General features: G+C 46.4%; 1 long non-coding RNA gene across 1 annotated transcript in view; it reads left to right on the forward strand.

Annotated features, from left to right (window-relative positions):
- Positions 1 to 17,659, forward strand: part of LOC146856464 (uncharacterized) — a 477,069-nt gene that overhangs the window by 247,341 nt on the left and 212,069 nt on the right. Inside the window, exon 3 of the long non-coding RNA XR_014981489.1 lies at positions 1,621 to 1,910. This is a non-coding gene — a long non-coding RNA (uncharacterized LOC146856464). The remainder of the gene's footprint in view (positions 1 to 1,620; positions 1,911 to 17,659) is intronic.

The raw sequence follows: 17,659 nt of genomic DNA on the forward strand, positions 1-17,659 counted from the left end.
CAACACTCAAAGGGGGGGAGATAGTGCAAAAAAAAAAAAAAAGAAATGCGGTAAGGAGCAATCGTATGTGTGGAAAACGAGCCCTCCTATGCACCAGCCACACGGCACCCATGAATTTAGCGACAGCACACGCACATAATAGCCGAGAGTCAGTTTTAAGAATACGAAGGGCAGTGCTGTGGCTTCTAGTCTCTAGCTCTTCACATATGGGCAAGAGCCAATGAGCATGTGCATACGTGGGACACACAAAAAAACATGGGCTATAGATTCCTTAAAGGAGTTACACGCAGGGCAAGTTGAAGATTCTGCGACTACCCAATTGCAAGTGATCTGTTTCAGCGGCAGGGTGCCCACTGTGAATTGAAAATAAAATGTTGTATCTGACGGTACTGTGATAATGTCCCAAAACTGCTTGTAAGCCCATGATGGTTTAAAATCAAGAAATTCACTAATTAAGGTACAGCTAGCAGCTTTTGAGCCTCATCAGACCGCGTCTGTCCCCAGTAAAGCCTCTTCATAGTTTCTTTAGAAGGAATAAGGGCACTCCTGAGGGCACTCCTGAGGGCACTCCCGAGGGCACTCCTGAGGGCACTCCCGAGGGCACTCCCGAGGGCACTCCCGAGAGCACTCCTGAGGGCACTCCTGAGGGCACTCCCGAGGGCACTCCTGAGGGCACTCCTGAGGGCACTCCCGAGGGCACTCCTGAGGGCACTCCCGAGGGCACTCCCGAGGGCACTCCCGAGGGCACTCCTGAGGGCACTCCCGAGGGCACTCCCGAGGGCACTCCTGAGGGCACTCCCGAGGGCACTCCCGAGGGCACTCCCGAGGGCACTCCCGAGGGCACTCTCGAGGGCACTCCTGAGGGCACTCCCGAGGGCACTCTCGAGGGCACTCCTGAGGGCACTCCCGAGGGCTCTGCCATAGCTCGCTTAGTCCTAAGGAAGCAAAAGACTGCTTAATATGATTAAGCCAATGAATCTAATGCAAATGGTCTGACTAAATTACATCCTGGAGTTAAGTAGAGAAATGAGTCAACTCTGGCGTTGACCAAAGGCGTCTCCAAAACAACAGTGGGCGAAATCTACATTTACCCTCTATCCGTTTAACGCCCTTATCCAAGGTCAAAGGCTGTAGAGGTGTACTGGGTGGCAAGTGGGCAATAGTTCTTAAAAAAATGTTTTCTGATTTAGTTAATCTGTTGATATTATCAAAGACCCACAGCTCTGCCCCATTAAGGGCAGAGCCCAAGGCCTCACACACTAAATACACTGCCCGTGACCTCACCCTTATTGAAACAGATGCAGTTACAAGATTACCGGATTACCTCCTCGTCCCCTTCCTCGTTCCAGTCATTTCTTTATGAGGCGTTCATCTCTTCCCACAAACCCACTATAATCCTATTTCTGTTTTGAATTAAACAACGCAGGATGATACCCTCTAACTAAAAAGGACGCAGCCAACAAAATAAGTTCTTGTGTTTTTTTTTGTCTGCCTTCAACAGACGCATCCGCAGAGCAGGGACCCATTTTTAATTCAATGATTTACTTCTGTTTTTTATTGGTGCAGTTTTATTTGGTAAATAGTATATAAAGTGCCTCTACTTCTTTCCTTCCTCTGCAGGGCTTGAAAAGGTATGAGGAACCGTCTCACCTTGCTGGTATTGCAGAGGCCATGCAGTGTGGTGCAGCAGAGAAGCAAACACCACGGTCACTGGGTGAATGCTGACCCATCTAGTGAAAGTTTGGGGACCTGCATATGTGCTTTTCAACGAGGAACAAAAGGACGATGATGCGCTGTTACTAATGCGGATGTGACGTCAAACTACAGGCCTGCTTATGGAGTGTATGGGAGCTTTCATGGAAGCCGGTGCCTGGTGTAGCAGGAGGAGACAGACAGCAGCTTCAGCCCTGGTAGGAAGCCTAGTCGAGTGTGAGATGCTTTTAGGGTTTTTCCTTTTAAATAAAAAGAGCTTTTAGAATGAAGAATTTATGGCCAAATGGTAAATGTATAAGCCCTCAATCTGGGGGTTAAGGGTTTGTATCCTGCGGTCTGCTTAAAAGGTTGTCCAGTTGTCAAATTTCTTGCATTTATGAAGCTGTAAAAAAGAGATGATGCATTGAACTTAACCAATAGGAAAATGGCAATTTTTGGGATAGCCATACAGGTTGTGGTTTGAGTCTGAACCAATAGGATGTGACGGGTGCTATGTGCGCGGACACATATCAGAGATGTGATTTATTTCACAGCATTCAGCCATGGAGGGGAAAAGAGCTAAAAAGACAAACATCAGGAAATGTTACGAGGGAAGAAATGGGTCAGACTATTTGCTAATAATTTGTTAATTGCTAATAATTTTCTAACCTCTTATAGACTGCAGACCCTCACTGTGTATGGTTGTCAAACATTTTTCAGGGTTCAAGGACCCTTTTTAAAAGTTTTGGCAGACTAAACCTTGGTAATGCAGACTTAAATAGGACAACAGGAGCTAAAAGCTTTCTTGTCCAGTGGGAAGCGGAGGGTATTTTAATTTTTTTTAAATCCACAGAATGTCTACAAACTTGGGGTTGTGAAGTGTCCGCAGTCCGGATATCTCTAACTTTTAACCATTTCAGTCCCATAGACACATTGTTGGACAGCTAATTTCTTGAAAGCTACTGAACAGATTTACACCAGGCCAAGCAACTGCACTCCCCTGAGTAAAGGTTTAGTTTCATGCTGGTTTTCTATAATTCCACCGAATGTTTCTTTATGTAGTGAAAAGCAAGGATCTTATGGGAGTTAAATATGAAATGCAGCTTTTTGACCACCCTTTAAGTGTTCACCCCCATTTTCGGGGGGTTGCATGAAACTGAAAATATTATGAGTAAACTGAACATGGAAAGTGTCTGCCAAGTGTTGAGCAGATCCATAAAATGCAATTTTCAGACCTCCCGGGCCTGGAACATGGTGACGTGTTAAGGTGGAACTGTCAGTTTGCAGCTTGTGAGCTTCCACCTTCCAGCATCATCTTTTCTCGTTCTGAGGACACTTCGCCCAGTTAAGCAGTAATAAATATATCCTGACCCCATGATTGGCTTAAACATTAAATGCAATTTAAAAAGTATGTTTCATATAATTTACAGCTGTTGTCTTGAAAGACATAAGCACGTGTTCCTGGAAGCGGAAGCCTTTGAACTCCAGATAAGATGTCCCGCCTTTGCTGATAACGTTTTGAGGCTAGGCTTCCTGTTTGCAATTTGACATTTGTTTGGGGTTTGCAAACTTTTTTTCTGTATGGTGGTCCAAACAATGTACATGATTTCGTAAATCTATGTATATGTCTGCAGTGCTTTCATGTTGGGGTTGTGGACATATATACTCAGCCTCCAAAACCAATGTGAAAATCTGCATTTTTAAAAATGTAATTAGAACTTCATAGGTGGTCTTTTGCACCCCTCAAAGGTCTGTGGGTGAGGGCCTAGTTCCACTGACCCCTTTTGTGGCCTTTTACTTTTTTTACAGAAGCAGGGACTCGCCTTTCAACTTGTAATGCATCTGTAACAGAAATGTTTCAGTCGCTGCTAGCCAGATCGCTCAGGCTGGTGGAACCTGAAATGAATAACAAGAGGAACAAGCATTGGCATAGCCAATAGGTCTCGCCTTTGGAACCTTATAAGTGTTTAGTTATTCAGCACAATATCCTTGGTGCAACAACATCAACTGTTGCATGGCTAAACACTTATAAGGCCCCAATGGCGAGACCTAAATGGCTATGCCAATGCTTGTTTTCTTTGGTTTCAACAGGGACAAAAATCTGCTACCACTCCACTCCACAATGGCGGCCCGGTGCAACACAATGTGGTCTTTGTAACCCGCTGCGTGAAACAATAAGATCTAAAGCATTTTTTCCAGAAAGCTTATTTATCCAAGTCGTCTGTTTTTTTTCTTTGGTTTCAACAGGGACAAAAATCTGCTACCACTCCACTCAACAATGGCGGCCCGGTGCAACACAATGTGGTCTTTGTACCCCGCTGCAGGCTTGTGCTGCCCCTTACGGGATGATTGTAGACCTCTGGTCCCTCCACAGAAAGAACTAGTATTGAAAACAAAAGCATATCTCAACCCTAAGTCAGAACAGAGGGATTCACAATACTGAAATGTGCCTGTTTCCCAAAACCCTTTCGCTTCCTCATCAAGGCACCCTGGGCTGGCCTTTGCTCTCCTGGCGTTCCGGGTGAAACTCGAACCCCCTCCACTACCTCACCCACCTTTCACTAAAACATATTTCTCTTGCCCTCTGCTTGTTTCGAGGGTGAGATGGTCCAACAGCTTCCTTACTCCCTGAGTCTTTAGGGCTGAGCGGCGGACGGACAGGTGCAGGCGTCTACCACGTTTAAGAGCACGTTTCTCTGGAGCCAGGTAGGCAGGTGTCTGCTGTAAGCCCTGCATGCAGACAGCTCCACACGCCCCAGTGTGTCAGCGCCCTGGGCATAGCCCAGGCTCGCCATATTGAGGCCGCCCTGAAGGAAGCACTGGGGTGTAAGGCACGCTGGACTTGGCTATATCATGCTTGCAACACCCACCCGAAAGAGCTTCCCATTAATAAATATTAATGACAAGCTGCGTACTGAAAGCGGCATTTTTAAATAACAACAGGTAACCATAAGAATAAATAATAACATCAAGCTGCGTAGTGAAAGCAGCACGCACCAAGTTTCACGGGAAACAGCATTTTCGTTGATAGTACACCTTCCACGCTTCCGTTGCTAGGACACCAAAATGCAAAATGGCGTCGGGCTGTCCACAGTCCCTACAGACACGTGCATGCTGTTTGCTATGGACTAATGGCAAGAGCAGCCATGTTTGTCCATGCAGTTGTGTGCATGCAAGCCCTCCGCAGAGTCGATTCCAAAAGGTACTTGCAATAGTGAGAGCAGCGCATGTGCTGCTTTCGCTAGGTGAGACCTAAAAAGTTCCATTGTTCAGTAGGATGAATTAATTTTTTTAAATGTGATCTGGAAACAGTGCTCGAATCAAGGTTTGGTAACTGTTTGCGGCTCACAGCGAAATATCTATAATGTAACCATTTGAACCCCACCAGACAAATTTTTTTAACACAAATTTTTCCAAAACTACTTAACAGATTTAACCACTCTAAGCAAAGGAAGTCCTCTGAGTAAAGTTCTCATTTCATTCCAAGTTTGTTGAGGTCTGATCAGGTTTTATTTCTCTCACAGAGAACAAAGTTCCTTGAGGTAGTTGAAATGGGAAAGACAATTTAAATCCACCCTTATTGATGTGACCAAACCTCACTGCTGAAACTTTTTGGTAGTTTTGTGCAGACTCGTCAAACAGTGCTGAAGCTATAAGCAAACTAAAAATCGCCAGAGCTACTGATTATGAAACATAAATGTATATTTAGGAACATATTATGCATGTTACTTGTTACATTTTTTTCTGTAACGTCTATTTTGGTGCAATTAGCAAGAAAACTATACATGTTTTATACAGTGAAAAGTTTATTGCAACAGCAACCGCAACTTGACTAAACTGTAGTCAAAAATACAAAAAATAATTATGCTTTTAAATGTAGAGGATTTCCTATAAAACAGGTTGTGCTTCCTTAAAAACACATTCTTGATGCGGTGGGGCGCATCACGGAGGCTGAGACCAGGATTTCTGGGGTGGAGGATACCGTCGCTACTCTACAGAAAAAAGTTGCCTTGTTGGAAGCAGCTCATGGGGCCTGGCGACACGAGGGGAGGATGCAGAGGTCAGAGCCAGTCGGAATAATCTCCACTTTGTAGGTTTCCCCGAGGGCTGCGAGGGGGGAGACATGGAACAGTTTCCCACCCTCTGGCTTTGAGAGCTGGCTTCCCCCGGAGTCCTTGTCCCGCTGCTTTGTGGTGGAGCGTGACCATAGAGCCCTGACTCAGAAGCCGCCACCGGGGGCTCGGCCGAGGCCTGTCATAGCCAAAATATTGAACTATCATGACCGTGATGTTATCCTGAAGCAGGCCAGAGCTAAAGAGCCATTGATGCATGACAATGTCCGTATTCTTGTGTTTCCAGATTACACGAGGCTGCTTCAACAAAAGAGATAGTAATCTTTGGCAGCTAAGGCTCGTTTACGGGATTTGAAGCTCCCTTACGCCTTGCTATACCAGGCCAGGCTGTGTGTGATTTTTTGATTCGCCCGAGGATGTCTTTCACTGGACAGATGAGATGGTTAAAGTTCAACCTCATACACCGCCCAGGAGAGAATCGGACTCCTCGTCCAGTGATGTGGTTCAGAAGCCGCCAAAGCCTAAACCAAAAAGAAATAGACGCTTCAGGTCCAGACATCGATCCCAAACCTGCAATGATCCTACCAGGGCAGTTTCGATGCCTCAGCAGGGGACCTCAGCGTCATAGACATTGCTGGGACCCCCCAAGGGCGGAGGGGAATCGAACACTACTTGCCCAGACTGGTGGTGCACGAATGAGAGCCAGTACCTTTGCTGGACCTTGCTTGACAGAGGGAACGCCTGCTGATAATGGGCTGGAAGTTGGATCCATTGGCGGGGGTTGGCCGGGTACTCCTGTTGGGGTCCGCAAGTCACCCCTGTCGCAACAGATACTTCAGTGGTTTTGAGGTATAGGGTGGGGGCAGTTGGGTTGTTTTTGTTTTCTCATTGCACTATTTCACCTGGTCACACATACCTTTGTCTATTTACGGTAGATCGGCCATTTTTAAGATGGTTTAGCTGCTATGCCTGCTGTATCAACTACAAAATTATCCGCATCCGGTCCCTTCCGAATGGTTCCAGCAGGTTAATGCAGCCCTGGGGCAATTTCTGTGGGCGGGAGGAGCGTCTAGGGTTGCGTTGCGGACGTGTTTCCAGTCAACGTACTGTGGGGGGCTGGCCACCTCGGATATTCAATCATATTATATGTCCTCGCACCTGCTTGTATTGAACAAATGGTGGTATGGAGATAGAGCAGACCCCGCGTATGCAGTTGAGCGGCGGTATATGTGGGACTCTACCTTACACACTATCTTATATTCAGCACCCCTGCGTAACTCCATGCCACCTGTCACTAGGGTTGTGTTTCAGATATGGAAACAGGCCCTCTGCAAGATGGGGTGGTGGGACAGATTGACGAGGGAGACCCCCTGTGGCATAAGGGGTGATTGCCACAGTTGGCTCCCCTGTCGGGATTCCGCGGTTGGGACAAAATTGGTATCTCGATGCTGGGAGATGTAATGCGGGGTACAGTCCTGAAGTCCCTTCAAGATCTTCAGCGGGACTTCCAGACTCAATTTTACAGATACCTTCAATTCCGGCATGCAATCTTCCACAGTCTTGCAGGATTGGAGACCCTTCCTGAATTCAGCCCAGTCGAAGCTAAAGTGTTTATGGAATATCTCCAAGACCATAAAATCTCCAAAATGTATCAATCACTGTTACACATAGTTCCACCACGGTCCAGAAACTCAGAGAGGCTTGGGAGGGGGATCTAGGCCCATTGGAAGGGGAGGACTGGACAGAGGCGTTTGCCTCCCCGCGGGAGGCTGCAATTACGGTGCGCCTGCGCCTCATTCAGTTCAAGTACCTTCATCGTGTATATTATACTAGAGTCAGGCTCTGGAAGGCTGGCCTTGTGGCCTCCCCTGTATGCTTACGGTACGAGCGGAAGGAGGGAACTCTAATGCACACGATATGGCACTGCACCGCCCGTGCAAAGTTTTGGAGAGGCGTTATGGCTTGTCTCACAGAAGTATTGGGCTGGGACCTCCCCTCTTCACCACGGCTGGTACTCTTACATATTATGGAAGAGGTTGGGGGCAACATCTATAAACACCATCTCATGTTATTGGAATTCACACTGGCAAAAAGAGACAATGCAAGGTTATGGAAAGCATCTGTTGCGCCTTCTCTGTCTGCATGGAAGAATGGCCAGGACTTCTGAATGGGGTTGAAAATCCCAATCTTCACGGCAAGGGGATGCCCGAAAAAACACTTTAAAATTTGGAAACGATGGGCGGATTATCGGGCCTGCAGTTGGAGCCCTCATCTACTGCAGGGGCCACGGACCCAGGTTAACTACTCAACCATACGCAACAAGGAACCAAAGGTGTGGCAATATATTTTATATGCTGGTGCAGATGTAGGAGTGGCGAGTAGGCTATGGGAAGGTTATAGTGCAATGGGAGAGGGGTCCACATGTTGTGGTTCTTTGGTATGTATTTCCTTTCATTTCTTCTTGAACATATAATCTAAATGTCAAAGTCATGACCATGTCAGTTTATTGTGGTAGAAGTCCTCTGGGGGTACAGAGCTCTGCATTATATTGGATACTTGACAAATAAAATCTGTTATTAAAAAAACCCCACATTGTTGCTCTAGAAATCAGTACTTGTCGAAGCCACTGTCAGAAAGGCAGAGCTAACAGTGGGGCTTGGTTATTATTAGAATGTTCAGCCATGGACTGTTGAGTAAATTATATGTAGTGGCAATGCTGAGATTTGTTAATGATACTCCTGCAATGTTCAGTTAATAATAGGCTTTGATTGTGTTTATAGCGTTCAGGTGTTAATTAGCTTTCACAAAGAGAATGCTAATTAAAGAAGAGCAATGACTTAGCTTAGATATAGTTCAAGCATCTTCACTAATGTTCAGCTAACAATGGGCTGTGATTGTAATTTGAATGTTCAGGTTTTGCTTTGGTTTTTAATCAAGAAGTGTCTAATTAAACAATGGGAAATTATGAAAGTCTGGAGGGGTTGTCATTATAATTTGCTTTCGGTGAAAAATGGAAACAATTTCATGCATTGCTGCAAAATATTGGTTCTGTCTCAATGGATTTCCAAATATAATTAATCTAAAAATGTGTTATGTTACACTGTGGCTGTCGCCATAGTGTAGTTGTGGCTCAGACACCCTTTCCATTGAAAAAGTATTTTTGATAAGCCTATAACTTTGGCCTGTGTGGAAAGATCTACACCGCATTTCGCACTTGATTAGCATGTGCCGGAAAGTACCGCATCCCAAGTTTTGTGCCCTTTCATGCAGGGACTAACCAATTAAATTGGAATTGTTAATAAAATTATGTTTTCTCATTTAGAATCCTGTAGGGATTTTTCTCATAACTACAGTACACACTGCTGAACTGATTTACACCTAACATGACATGAAAGTTGAACTTTATTCAGAAAGTGTGCTTTTCCTCGTTTTGTGTAAACTATTCAGTAGTTTTTGAGGTATCAGTGTTTGAAGAAGGTGCCAGGTTGGCTTAACATCAGTGGTTCCCAAACTTTTTCGACTCGCGGCTCCCTGGACCCATTGCAGGTCGTGGCTCCCCAATGTTACTTTTTTTGGAGGGTGGGGGATATAAGCCCGGCCTCTAGAGTACTAGTTTTTTCTCCCTGAAAATAATTGGGATGAAGCTGATAAAGGCATTATAATCATATGCGCAGGGTGTTTCGTATTCCTAAGGCGGCTCCTCTAACAAAATATTCCTAGTTACACTTCTTTGCCCATGACTTTTTTAGAGTACCCTCTAAAACGTTTTTATCCCACTTACAGTGCTAGATAGCACCCCTATGCATGTAGGCCCCATTGCCAAAGTGTTTTTGCGCTTGAAGAATATTTGCATGCACTTCCATTTCTACCCATGTCATAGCTGCCAACACACCTGTCTCAGCAGGGTGACTCATGATTTTTTAAACCACATATAGCTTTATTTTCGCTGTCTCCTCCCTAAATTTGCCTCCAAATCAATGCAAGCCAAATAAATTCCTCAGATTTGTTTTTTGAAACGTCTCTCTTACTTGCATCTAAATGGTGGCATTATGCCGTATATGGTGTTTGACTTCCTTGTGCTCAAGGAGAGAGCAGGCCTGTCTAGAAATGTGTAGGTACTGAAAGAAATGTGTAATGGAAGTACCTATGGTTCGAGTACAAGTGTCAATACTTAATAATACTTAATGTGTTGAATAGACAGGACAACTGTACTTTCATGATAACTTGCATTGGTGTTAAATGCATTTGGAAAAAAAGTAAATTGTTAACGAATCTAACTAAATAAGCCAGGAATCCTCCACGTACTTTTGGAGTGTTGGAACTTGGAGATCCAGTGAAATATGGAGGTCATCTCCTCGACATGCCATCAATTAAGCACCACGTTTACAGCTTTAGGCATGTCACTTACAAAGCATCACAAAATGGTGACTCGCACATGCGAAACACAAACGGGTTGCACAGCCTTCTGCACATGAGTGTTCATTTTTATTCACTTCAACCATAGTAATCCAATTTTTTCCTTTTTATTTCGCCAATAATTTTCCAAATTCATCCATCACGCCAAAGGAATGAAACTTCTATATATTTTAGCATATTATATATTCCAGAATTGCCCATCCAGGCCTATTCATGAACATTGGAAATTTCAAATCCTCCAGATAATTACGAACATGTGGCACCCAATGCATTTCGGTCCTGGTGTGACCTTCCTCAGGGGTATCTGCAATTTTATATAAAAAAATGCATATTTCAGACCTATTTATGATGAACTCACAATGATTGTCACACAAATAATAAATCATAAATCATACAGTCTTCCCAACACCCCAATCTGTAATTTAACAAAACGAGTGAACTGCCCAACCTCTCTGTGTACTAAACAATATTAAAATTTCAACAAGTTATAAAAAACCTGACACCACCAACCCTGTATTAACCACACTAAGCCTGTGATCCCCCAACTGCCCCTGAGTTTCTACAAACTTTCCCGCTTATGTTTAACACCTCAAATGCATACCTGCTCTGTTCGTTCCCATTCAACAACCGCCTTCACTAAACCCGAGAGCTTTTTTAAGTCCATTAAACCCGCCCCACCTGTGAATCAGTATTTATGCAACTCGTGTTTAAAGAAACCTCCCCTCTCGCACCTAAATCCCATTAAAACTTTGAAAATATAATGCTGCTCTCATGATTATCCAAAACAAACCAAACTCAAATGCCATATCAGTGCAACAAATAAACAATGAAATAGACAAACAACGTTGGTGCTTATCAAACTCTAAACAAATCCAATGAATAATATATGTATAGCTGTTCTTTCTTGTTGGTAACTCAGGTGAACTGCCTTTGACGTGAATTTCAAAGCATAAGTGCGTTGTTACTCCTTTTATCAATGGGGTGCTTCCTGGGTTGGAACGGCGGGTATAAATTGCAAAAAAGTCAAAAGCCTGGCTTTTGACTTTTTTGCCACTTACAAAGCATCGACATCATGTGTTTAAGTCTTATTAGTTTAACTGAAGCCAACAACCCTTCAACATTATGGGCTAGATGTACGACCATTAAGATTAGCGAGTTGCAAATTGCGCAAAATTGCGACTCGCAATTTGCTCCTCGCTAAACTTAATGTACAACAGTGTCTCAGACACTGTTTACGATTCCCAGTGGGGTTGCAAATTGCATGCCTCATAAATATTAATGAGGCTGTCGCAATTTGCCACCCCATTGGGAATGGCTAGCACTCCCAGGGATGGTGGCCTGCTGGGGTGAGCAGACCACCATGTCTGTGTCTGCTTTTTTAATAAAGCAGCTTTTAAAAAAAAATAGAGCCCATTTTCCTTAAAGGAAACCGGGATGCATTAAAAAAAAAAAAATGAAACATTTCAGTTTCATTTTTGAAGGGCAGGTAGTGGTCCCTGGGACCTTTGCCTGCTCTTAACAAATATTTGCAAACCCATTCATAAAGGGGAAGGGGTCCCCTGGTCACCCCTTCCATTTTGTGAGTGGCTTACGGGTGGTAAACTGCGACTGTTTTACGACCGCAAATGCAGTCGCAAAACAATGGTACATGGCAATTGCACTCGCTATTAGGAAGGAACGCCCTTGGCACACCCCTTCCTAATAGCGAATCGCTAACCATATTTTGCAAGTCGCTAATAGGTTAGCAACTCGCAAAATAGGGTTAGTACATTGGGCAGATGTTTTTTGCAGACTCAAAGGGGCCAAATTCCCCTTTGCTACAGCAAAAAACAGTCGTACATCTGCCCCTAAAAATGCATTAAAGTGCTTGGTGCGCCGCTCCCCTGGCTAGGTTTGACGGCTACCCAGGGAGCCACGGTGCACAGTTTGGGAACAACGAATATGTCTCTTTACACCGCGAGCAAATACCATGCGGTAGGTTACAACGTGGACGTTACATCGTCCGCGTTGTAACGTGCGCGTTGTTACCACGCATGTCTTTACATCGCAAGTCGTTTCTACGACTTGAACTAGATGGCGCGCTGGACTTAGGAATAATATAAATTACTATTCCTACTCCAGTTAGCGCAACAGCGGGGAATGTGTTGGATTTAAAATCCAACACATTCCCTGGTGTTGCGCGCCATCTAGTGCAAGTCGTTGAAACGACTTGCGATGTAATGCCATGCGTGGTAACAACGCGGACAATGTAACGTCCGTGTTGTAACCTACCCACGTGGTATTACCTACGTTGAGACCGCTGTTTCCCGTGAACAACTGGCTTAAAATGGTAAACACTTTAGTATATTTTATCAGTTGAATAACCATTTGTTGATATGTGTATCCTTGCCACCATTTGATGAATGTGCATAAATGCATGAAACTTGATAGCATGTTGAAATTACTCCTGGTATCTTCAAAGCAGTGGCGTAGCAAGGGGGGTGGTCAGCCCCAGGCAGCACGAGTTTTGGGGGTGGCAGCCAACACCTACCCCCTTTCCCCACTCTTACCTGCGGCCATCGCGGGGCAGCAAGCGCAGGAATCGCCAGCACAACCCCCCCTCTTACATGCGGCCACCACAGGGCGGCAAACGCAGGGGCAGCCAAAGATCTAGCTACACCGCTACTCCAAAGTCATTCAGATTCATAACAGCGGGCTCATTTAAAAGAAGGGTGGTGCAAAAAGTGTTAATTTGGCAATATGTTTGACGCTGTGATGAAACTTCTCTAAATTTGGCAGAAACTGTAAGAGTTCATTTTCTTTTGGTATGTCAAGTTTTGTGCCAGTCTATTAATGAGGCAGTACATTTTCCATTCACGTATGACTTTGGCACTGGTTAAAGAGTCAGCATCAAATGTGGCAAGCAGTTGCCAAGTTATACCCAATGCAGACACTTCAGGTTTCCTGCAGATTAATTTAGGCGGGGAGCAGAGTGGAAAGAGGGACATTTTTGATTTGCTAATAACTTTGACATCATATGATGGATCTGCATGAACTTTGGCATAGACTTTCAAGGGTCTGCAGATTTAAAAGTGAGGGTCAAATAATTCTTGATGTGCTGATAAATTTGGCACCGTTTGGTGAATACACACCAGGGGCCTCATGTAGGTAGCGAAATACCGGTCGGTAACGGCCGATTTTCGGTAAATATGCCGTTACCGACCGGTATTCAGACAAGTGAGATGTAGGAGTCCAAAAACCACTTTTCGGTAAATATGAGGCGGTAAATACCGATTCATAGTTACCGAATTCCAAAATACCGATTCATGTTTACCGAATACATAATTAACGAATCGGTAAATATGAAGTGGTAAATATGAAGTGGTAAAAATTTAAAATGACATGTAGGAGCAGTCGGTAATTAAGAAATCCAGGAAAATCGGTAAATAAGAGTCGGTAATTAACACGGATTGAAAGCAGGTGGTAACCATCAACAATGCACATAAGCAATCCCAAAATGCAACAGCGTGGACAACATGGCCGCCATGTACGTCATTGCAAGGCGCCTACGTCTACAGGCAGCAGGACTGAGGGTGTGGCGACGGGAGGAACAAATCTACAGACAGCGCATCACACTATTACAGCTGACTGATGCAGAGATACATGAGAGGTACAGGCTACACCCCGAAACCATCATGGACCTGATAAGGGACCTGCACCCACTCCTGGACCAGCCAACAAGAAGGGCGCACGCCATACCACCACATGTGCAGGTGCTCTGCAGCCTACATCTACTGGCATCCGGCAGTTATCAGGTGGTGATAGCTGCGGTGGGTGGTGTATCCCAGAGTTGCCTGTCCCGTTTCTTCAGGAAGTTCCTGGATGCCATGATGCAGAGAATGCACCACTACATCAGCTTCCCAAACACACAGGCTGCACTGCAGAAAACAAAAACAGACTTTTATCACATGGCACAGTTCCCCCATGTCATCGGCTGTATTGATGGTACACACATCCCAATCTGTCCACCAGCTGATACAGAGCACATCTACAGGAACAGGAAGTCCACCCACTCCATCAATGTGCAGGTGATCTGTGATGCAGGGAACATCATCACAGATATTGTTGCAAAGTTTCCTGGGAGCACCCACGACTCATACATCTTCCAGAATAGTGGGATCTACACACGACTGAGTGCCGGCGAATTCGGAGAGGGATACCTGCTGGGTAAGTAACAGTGACGCCCCTTGAAACCTGCAAATCAGAGTGTATAGAGGCATGTAACTGATGGTTCCCTCTTACTCATCCAGGCGACAGTGCATATGCATGCCGTTCATTCATCCTCACTCCCTACCTACACCCAGCAACCCAGAGTGAGAGACGATACAACGTGGCCCACAAAACAACACGCAATGTGGTGGAGCGCACGTTTGGACTACTGAAGAGCAGGTTCCGCTGCCTCCACAAGAGCGGAGGCGCACGCCAGTACAAACCCATCACCTGCTGCAAGATTATTGCCACTTGTGCAATGCTGCACAACCTTGCCACGAAAAAAGGTACAGATGTGGAACTAACATATGTTGAGGACAACGAGGATGAGTCAGGCCAGCCAGAGGGCAGCGCAGCTAGAGTGCCAACTGCAATCGATGGGAGAGAGAGACGGGCAGAGATCACATGCAACTATTTCTGAGTAAGTGAGGGGACACAGCGAGTTGTGAGAAGTCATGACGTAGTTTAATGTGGCACCACGCCATGAACACATGAACAGGCCAATCTGGCAATATACCATCTATACAAGGAGTATGTCCAGGGTTACGTCACCCAATGGGAAGTGGCTAAGCAGGGCCACATCAATGTTTGCGCATACGCGCTGCAGTGGTGGATTGCACGGCCTGTGCATCCTCACTAGAGCCAACCCCAAGCCGCCTGCTGCTCCTGCGTGCTTCTGGGACGGGGGGTGTGATGCTGCTGCTGGTGTCGATGCGCTCCGCAGCATCCCCTTCAGCAGTTGTCGACGCCTGACTACTCAATAGCACCCCTAGTGCACTTGTCACCTGCACCATCCCCCGAGACAGGTCGCTGCAGCACTGTGTTAGGCCCTCCTGCATCGTCACAGAGCGCCGGCAAAGTAGGGAAGTCGCAGTTGCCAGACGGTTGAGTGCCCTGCTGGTAGTGTCCCTTCTCTGGCGTTCCCGGCGCCGTGCTTCGATGTCAGCATCTAATTTGCTGCACAACTGCTGGATTGACTGGGACATGTCCCGAATGCCCGCAGCCATGCCGCCAATGTTTGTGTCCATGTTGACTAAGCTTGTCTTCATCACCCGCATGTGCCTCTGGACTGACATAACTGCCTTTGATTGCAGGCGCTGTTGCTTCAACATTTGGCCCTCGAGCCCCAAGAAGACACCATGGCCGTCAGTGGGTGCTGGTGGACTCTGGACACGCGACCTGCGGCGCCCTCTTGCTCCCGTCTGTGCTGCCTGTGAGGTGTGGGGCACAGTGGGATGGCTCCCTTCCTGGTGCCCGGTGCGGTCTTCTGGGCCCATGCTGTCGTCTGACGAGGTGTCGAAGGCCCGTAGCCTGGCTGCTGGACGCCTCCTCATTCTCACACCTGCAAGCGGAGATGTGGCCGGTGATTCGAACATGAGTGGCGATGCTGGCTGTGGTTGTGGTGATGCTGGCTCTCGGTGAGGTGATGCTGGCTCTGTGTGCGGCGAGGCTGGCTGTGTTGGTGGTGCGGCTGCCAGTGGGCCTGCTCCCTGGTCTGAACTCGTGCTGGCTAGAGGTGATTTTTGTGGCAGGTGTGCCGTCTCCCCTGCAGCATGCCCTGTACTGCATGATGTCACATCTGTGGACAGAAAAACAACATTGGCTCAGTGTCCCCGAAGGGCTGCATTGCAAGCGTCACAATAAATCATTTCACATTCCAATCTGTCCTCTGTCTCCTTGTGCCTCGAGTGCGTGACATGCCCTGTTGCCCTGTGACATTTACGTCATGGTTAGTGTTGCCCTGACTACATCTCCCGGAATGCATTGCCTGTCTGCACTGACACGTGTGGACTGCAGTGTGATTCTCGTTTCACAATGGGGGATGTGGGATAGGGGTAGGGGGGGCTACATTGCTGTGCTTTCGTCTTACCTTGGTGTGTTGCGGCTCTGGCAGAGCTGTCGGCGTCCCCAAGACCCACGACGCTCTCTTGCTCGATTGTGGCCGCCACCAGCTCCTCCAGTTCGGTGAGGGCAGGTGCCCTGTTGGTTCCACCTCCGGTCTGGCTGGCCTCCTTCTGGATGTCGCCCATCTTCCTCTTGGTCACAATCCTCAGGTCATACCAGCGCTTTTTGAGGACCTCAATGTCCCTGTGGGTCACTCCCACAGCATTGACCTGCGCCTGGATGGCCAGCCATATGTTGCGCTTTTCAGCCTCAGGCACTTGCAGGGATTGCCTCCCAAACAGCTTCTGGTGCTGCTTCACCACCTCCTCCACCAGCACCTGGAGTTCCTTGGGGCTGAATTTGAGCTTCCTCCTCCTTTCCCCTCCGTCTTTCTGTGTTCTCTGGCTGGACATGCTGTTCGTTTCCCGCTCGCACATGCAACTGCTCCCTGCCTCTCCTCTGCACTCCAAGCCTCTCCAGGGTCGGCTAATTATGTACACCTGCCTGGGTGTGGCCACGTCGGCTAATTGTGTACACCTGCCTGGGTGTGGGCAGTTCCTGGTTGGGTGGGCTGTCGTTGCACAGGATTAGCTGTTTCGTCAAGTCATGTGATGTTATTTACCGAATCCGTACATACCGATTCGGTATTTTCCGATTCGGTGGATACCACCTCGGTATTTTCCGAATCGGTAGATACCACCTCGGTATTTTCCGAATCGGTAATTATCACCTCGGTATTTACCGATTCGGTGAATTCCGATTCGTATTTACCGAATGTTACCGAATCGGTAACTGTTACCGAATTTTTACCTACATATAACTTACCGATTCTAATTTACCGATTCGGTACGGCTCGGTATTTAAGAACCGGTAAAATTTATTTACCTACATGAGGCCCTAAATGTGGCAGGCATTTAGCAGGCTTAGCGTTCTGTTGGTTTTGTCAAGATTTGAGTCTCTCTGTCAATGAGAGGCGAAGATACAGGGGGCAATAAAGGATTCATTCAGTAGTAACTTTGCCACTGTTTGGTGAATCTGTGTAAAAATTGGCAGACAGCTAGGGACTTAAGCCCAGTGCTAGCCATCCAATCCCTGCGAACAAGCGCTGCTTGTGGCCGAAAAGGGGTTGGGCATACTGCCTAATTAAAGGCAGTTCCCAACACAGAATGTATACAATGCAGGTGGATGGGGCACATCATCAAAAACATGAGATTCCCTGACAAAAAACACAGTTAAAGGTTAGTTAGGGCTTCTGTAAGCAAAACTCAAATAAACTCTTAAATATTTCAGTTATGGTGCTCAATACATAATGCACACCATAACTCATGCCCCTGCCATGATTTGTA

This window comes from Triturus cristatus, chromosome 4_1 (assembly GCF_964204655.1).
Source record: "Triturus cristatus chromosome 4_1, aTriCri1.1, whole genome shotgun sequence".
NCBI classification, from domain to species: domain Eukaryota; kingdom Metazoa; phylum Chordata; class Amphibia; order Caudata; family Salamandridae; genus Triturus; species Triturus cristatus.